The following is a 6,993-nucleotide window of genomic DNA, read 5'->3' on the forward strand; positions in this document are numbered from 1 at the left end:
TACACACTGCAGCTCACCCACTTTGCATGGCAATGTTTCCATCATTACCACAAGTAGCATTATGTCACAAGGACAAACCAATTCCTTTCATGTAAATGTAAAACATGTTTGCTCTGAGATATTTCCGTCAGTGTCAGTGACACACGAGGAAAACCTGTCCTGTCGCTTCCTAACAGAAAGGGGGCGCAGGCTGTCATTTCACACTCAGCTTGAATTCTCAGGCTACTACTTTTTGACTCACTTGCTTTTGCCAAAACACAGATTCATTCTACATCTAAGAGAAGTTGGCAGATATGAAGCAGCCATGTCACTGACTTGATGAGTTGGTTCTCCATACTTAGCAGTCAGTCATGTAAGTAAACCGTGGAGCTGTAGGGTTAGGTGGCAAGGCAGAGTCTATGGGTAGACACCTAAGTACTCCACCACAGCTCACATTTTTATTCTTGTCAAGCCCTCTCTGTGGTCTTGGCCTCCACAGCTGTAAGTGAGAATCAGCTTAGCTGCTTTCAAAGGCACTGCTAATGTTCTTGAAGTCAAAAATTAGATTCAGTACTACTGCTGTCTTTTGTCTTATCCTGCACCAAGCATCAGGTCCTCTTAAAGAAAGGGTTGTGGGATTGTGGGGTTTCTTCTCTTTTCCCAGCTTCACAAACTAATTAATAAGGTTTTGCATCTGAGACTAGGCTGAGAATAGCCCAGAGTGACAGAAAAGTCCTCAACATATCAAATCTGCATTAAATCTTCTCCTCCTCCTGGTGGGGCCCTACTCACAGTTCTCAGTTGCAAGTTACCAAGTGATAATAGCAACATTCACTTACAAAGGAGGCTCAGCACACATTCCCCACCAACACTGAAAATGTCACCAAGACAAGCTTATCACCTGCCCTCATGATGGGAAAAACAAAACAAAAACCACCACCACTCTAAGAGAAAAGATTTACACCCTAAGGTTTACCACCTAAGACTTCTCTGATGACAATGGGTTTGAGTCTCCTCTATAGGCTCTAGTGATAGAGGGAGAGACAATGGAATAATTATCACATATCAAAAAATTTTTAAGGACACTCCCCCTGCTACTTTTATTCTTCCAGGAAACTGTTCAACTGTTGAGATCAACTGCTGTACTTGCACTTTCTCTAACCTTCCCTAAGGCGCCGGAACACCACTTTCATCCAGAATGCTTCTTGAACCACATCTGTAAAACCTGATGGTGCTTAAATGAATGTTACAGGTACTTTGTGAGCTCACAAGCCGCTGAAATCAATTGAAGTCTTGCATAGAGAAGTCTTGAGATTGATTTTTCCAGGCAAGAACCAATTTGTGACTTTAGGAGATGCATGGATATCAAGGATGTTGAAAAAATATTGGCGCTTAAGAAAAGAGAAAATCACAGTAGTGTGGAACCTGATCTTCTGTTCCACTAGATTAGTACTCTGTACTGTTAGATTAGGGGCTTCCTCAGGGAGGCAGCCTCTTAGACAATGATGCTTTTCAGGAGTGGCTAAAGAGAAAAATGATTGAGAAATGCTAGACAGCTTCTCTAGTGCGCCCCACTTGAAAAGGAGATCCTCCAAGCACAGAGAGGAGGTACCATTAGAGCATTCCCCACAGTCTTGCATTCAATATGGACTACTGCTGTTTTAAGGATACAAGCCTCATAGCAATCTTGCCAAAAGCAGTCTACAGATTCAATGCAATCCCCATCAAAATCCCAACACATTTCTTCACTGACCTTAAAGAACAATTCTCAACTTTATATGGAGAAACAAAAGACCCAGGATAGCCAAAAACAACCATGTACAATAGAGGAACTTCTGGGGGCATCACCATCCCTAACTTCAAGCTCTATTACAGAGCTACAATCCTGAAAACAGCTTGGTATTGGCACAAAAATAGACAATGGAATAGAGTTGAAAACCCTCAAATTAACCCACACACCTACGAACACCTGATTTTTGACAAACAATCCAAATATATACGATGGAACAAAGAGAACATCTTCAACAAATGGTGCTGGCATAACTGGATGCAAACATGTAGAACACTACAGATAGAACCAAGCCTTTCACCCTGCACAAAACTTAAGTCAAAATGGATCAAAGACCTCAATATAAACCCAGCCACACTGAACCTACTAGAAGAGAAAGTGGGAAATACCCTTGAATTAATCAGTACAGGCGACTGCTTCATGAACAGAACACCAGTAGCACAAACACTGAGATCAACAATTAATGGGACCTCCTGAAACTGAGAAGCTTCTGTAAGGCAAAGGACATAGCAAGACAAAATGGCAGCCAACAAACTGGGAAAAGATATTCACCAACCCCACATCTGACAGAGGGCTGATCTCCAATATATACAAAGAACTCAGGAAGCTATTCTCGAAAACACCAAACAATCCAATTAAAAAATGGGGTACAGAACTAAATAGATAATTCTCAATAGAGGAATCTAAAATGGCTGAAAGACACATAAGAAAGTGTTCAGCATCCTTAGCCATCAGGGAAATGCAAATCAAAACAACCCTGAGATACCATCTTACTCCTGTTAGAATGGCTAAAATAAAAAACAGCAAAGACAGTTTATGCTGGAGAGGATGCGGAGAAAGAGGAACACTCCTCCACTGCTGGTGGGAGTGCCAACTTGTACAGCCACTTTGGAAATCAGTATGGCGACTCCTCAAGAAAATAGGAATGAGTCTACCACAAGATCCAGCAATTCCACTCCTAGGCATATACCCAAAAGAAGCACATTCATATAACAAGGACATCTGTTCAATGATGTTCATAGCAGCACTATTTGTAATAGCCAGAAACTGGAAGCAGCCTAGATGCCCCTCAACTGAAGAATGGATAGAGAAAATGTGGTACATTTACACAATGGAGTACTACTCAGCAGAAAAAAAAACAATGGAATCTTGAAATTTGCAGGAAAATGAATGGAACTCGAAGAAACCATTCTGAGTGAGGTAACACAATCACAAAAAGAGAAACATGACATGTACTCACTCATATGTGGACCTGCTTTATGTTACATAGTAGTGACCATGCTTTATCAGAGCTGTTTTTAATGATGTTGCTCAGAATGGTTTTCTTCCAGATGATGATTGAGAAGCTAATAAAAAAAAAAAATGGTGCCAAGTACCACAAGGGTAACAGAACTGTGCTGTTTTTCTGGGATTTTGTTTTTTACTTTTTTTTTTTTTAATATAGAGTGCTGGATAGCTTTACAATTTTGTTTAAATGACTGTAGAACCTGGAAAAGCTGTTGCTGTTATTGATGCATAACATACTGCCATTATTGGTCTTTTTATATAAATATATATATAAATATATATATATATACATATATAATTTGAATTTTTGGAAACTTTAGCTGTGCTGTCAACTCTGGAAAAAGTATCCCAGTTTACCGAGTTCAGTTGGCATTGTACAAAAATTAACAGCCATATTGTTCTAGAAATGTTGAACTTAATTTTTTTCCATTTGTACAGGGGTAACACACTGTATTAAATATGTAGGGTCTTAAAAAAAAAAAAGAAGGGATTTTGAGAGCCCATCCCATATGAAGGGATGCTCTCTTGACCTGGACACATGGGGAAGGGCCTAGGCCTGGCCCAGGATGATGTGGTAGACTTTGGGGAGCCCCTTTTGAGGGCCTTACCCTGCCTGGGGAGTGGAGGGGGGATGGCTAGGTGCAGGTGGGATGTTGGGGGGAGGGGAAGGAGAGGGAGAAGGGGTTGACATCTGAAGCAAGCTTGTTCCTAATTTGAACTAATAAAATAAAAAAAATAATAATAAAAAGGAAAAAAAAAGGATACAAGCCTCCAGTAGACTCATTCTTTTCTAAGGAAAAAAAATTGCATTCTTTGAAATTCCATGCAATGCATTTTGACTCATTCTTATAGCACTTGAGAATTTTGAATTGTGGCAGGGAGTGTAACTCAGTGAGAGAACACTTGTTGAGTATGTACTCATTCTTACAGCACTTGAGAATTTTGAATTGGGGCAGGGCATGTAACTGAGAGAGAGAGCTCACTTGTCGAGTGTGTACCAAGCCTGAGATCAAACTCCAGTACTACATCAAAAAAAAAAAAAAAAAAAAGAATGAATAAAAGAAATATCAGAATGGATCTGTTTGTTCAATGAAGAAATTTAAACACCATCAAATGTTTATGCCATTCTAGGCATAAAGGGTCATAGCAAGACATAAAGCCAGTGTCCTGGCCTTTCTTAAGGGTACACTGGCTTAGAAGAAGGTTTGAAGGCGCACACCTTTAATCGTAGCACTCGGGAGGCAGAGGTAGGCGGATCTCTGTGAGTTCCAGGCCAGCCTGGTCTCCAGAGGGAGTGCCAGGATAGGCTCCAAAGCTACACAGAGAAACCCTGTCTCGAAAAAAAAAAGAAAAGAAAAGAAAATACAGGAAGCAGAAACTGTCTTCTCTCTTCCCAAGGGCTTGAGAATCTTCTACTGACTTTTTACACTTGTTTCAAAGTTCATTTTTAAAAGTTCTGCATTGATCATAAGACAAACCCTAAAACTTCTTTCAAAATCTGGTCTGTTTTGAATTCTAATTCTTCTAGTAATGATGGAATGGGCCCAGGTACCAAATAAAATTCTTAAATCTTGAGCAAGAAGTAAAAGGCACAAAAATGGAATTTTAGGCTTCATAGAAAGATTTGTACAAACGTTAGTAAGACTTTGGAGGCTATTTCAGTAAGTTTAAAGTTCTCTAAATACAAGTTGCTGGACGCTCGTGGGGATTTCGCAGTTTGTCGTCTTTGGACTCAGAGTGTGTGAGGACCCAGGATGCAGCTCCACTCTTCCTGCGTGGCCCCTCCCGCCAGCCGGGCCCCTCAGATGAGGGCTACTCTTAGACATGTGCCTGCAGCTTAGCTTTCAGCAGCAGCCGCACCGTCTGCAGTTGGTTCCCCTGATGCTTCACTCAGGCAGCCAGGCCTGATGGCCCAGATGGCAACCACTGCAGCTGGTGTGGCTGTGGGCTCTGCAGGGGGTCACAACCTGGGTCATGCCATCACTGGGGGCTTCAGTGGAGGTGGCAGTGCTGAGCCTGCAAGGCCTGACATCACTTACCAGGAGCCGCAGGGAACCCAGCTGCTGGGCCAGCAGTCTCCAGGGCCATGATCTCTTGAGATCAAACAGTTTCTGGAATGTGCCCAGAACCAGAGTGACATCAGGCTTTTCGAGGGCGTCAGTGAGGTGTTGCGACAGTGCAGAATTGCACATGGTTTAATCTAATCAAGAAGTTCAAACGGAAGAAATTGAAATGGGCTCTGCCTGATTCATAGTGCAAGTGTGGACCCTGAGTAAGCAAACCTTATTTCGAATAACTCCACTACTTCAGATAGCCATGAGAAAGTCCTAACTGTAGTTATTCACTCAGCTTGTAGTGTTGGGGACTGGGCAAGTGATGGCTCCTTGAACCAACTATATTGTTTTTTGTTAATTAATGAAAATAAAATTGTTTGATTCTGAAAAAAAATCTCTAAATACAAATAAGAAAGGTAGAACACTCTACATGGAAATAAGAACGTATTACTTTGAATAATTTTTACCTTTACTTATTAAAGGATAGAAATTACTCAACACAAAAAGTAAACTGAGAAAGTATTCCCATCAGAAGAAGCCTAAAGGGACATTTTTTGTTTGATGATTGATGTGGAAGGGTCCAACCCATTGTAGGTGATTCTACCTGTAGACAGGTGGTCTTCGGTTGTATTTAAAAAGTGGGTTGAGTGAGCCATGGAGAGCAAGACAGTTAGCAGCATCCTTTGATGGCCTCTGTTTCAGTTCCTGCTTCCAGGATTCTGCCTTGAGTTCCTACCCTGACTTACCTTCTTCATGGATTATAGCCACAAACTGAAGTAAACATTTTCCTCCCCAAGTCATTTTTGGTTATGGCCTTCTTTACAGAAACACAAAGCCAAGTGTGACATCCTATAAAGATTATGCGAATTTACAGGGATTTGTTGATAAGCTTAGTATATTAACACTTTTAAGAAATAAGTATGAGGGTCTGCAGTAAAGGCACTTGCCACTGAGTCTGACAACCCAAGTTCAATGTCTATGACTCCTATAATGGAAAGAGAGATCACACAAGTTTCCCTCAGACCCCCACACATGTGCTGTACACACACACACACACACACACACACACACACACACACACACACACACAAATAAATATAATAAAAATTATAAAGAAATTATTATGATGATTGGGAGGTGGTTCAGTAGTAGGCAGCTGTCCCAATTGTACATAGCTCTGACTTCAAGCACTGGTGCCACAAAACTAAAATGAAACAAACAACAATAATAACATGTTTTCAAGTCTCAGCTTCCCTTAATGATTAGGTTCAAATGGACAGAATTATAAAAAATGTTCCCATTTACCAAAACTTGACTTATGTGTGCCTTTTTACAATGAATGTAACTAGAAAATGGGTGGGATAATAGATCAGAACATATCCTACTATATACACTATGTGTTTTTGCTCACATTTCTCTCCTTAGAAGAAGTATGTACGTGAAGAAAGCCATCTTGATTACAGTTCATGAGCCTAGCCTCACATCTGAGTTTTGCCTCTGTCTGCAGAATCTCAGAACTTTCAGAGTTTGGACTTTGCAGCAGGATACCTTTTTTTTTTAATGCCCATTATTACTATATTATATTTATTTATTTATTTATTTATTTATTTATTTATATGTGTTTACTTACGTGTGTGGGCATGTATGTGGGGGTCAGAGGACAGTTTTCAAGCATGGGTTCTCTCCTTCCTTCACACGGGTTCCAGTGATCTGACTAAGTTCATCAAGCTTGGTGGTAAGAGCCTTCACCTTACCTATTGAGCCATCTAACCAACCTTTTTTCCTCTCTCCTCTCCCCTCTTGTCTCCTCACCTCCCTTCTTCTCCCCCCTCCCTTTCTCTGCCCCTCAGTGGCAAAACATGGGCCTAGCATGTGCAAGAATCT

General features: G+C 40.9%; 1 pseudogene; it reads left to right on the plus strand.

Moving 5' to 3' along the window:
- Positions 1-4,809: 4,809 nt before the first annotated feature.
- On the plus strand, positions 4,810-5,259 carry LOC100771674 (annotated as a pseudogene).
- The last annotated feature ends 1,734 nt before the right edge of the window (positions 5,260-6,993 follow it).

The sequence above is a fragment of the Cricetulus griseus genome, chromosome 6, assembly GCF_003668045.3.
Source record: "Cricetulus griseus strain 17A/GY chromosome 6, alternate assembly CriGri-PICRH-1.0, whole genome shotgun sequence".
Lineage (NCBI taxonomy): Eukaryota > Metazoa > Chordata > Mammalia > Rodentia > Cricetidae > Cricetulus > Cricetulus griseus.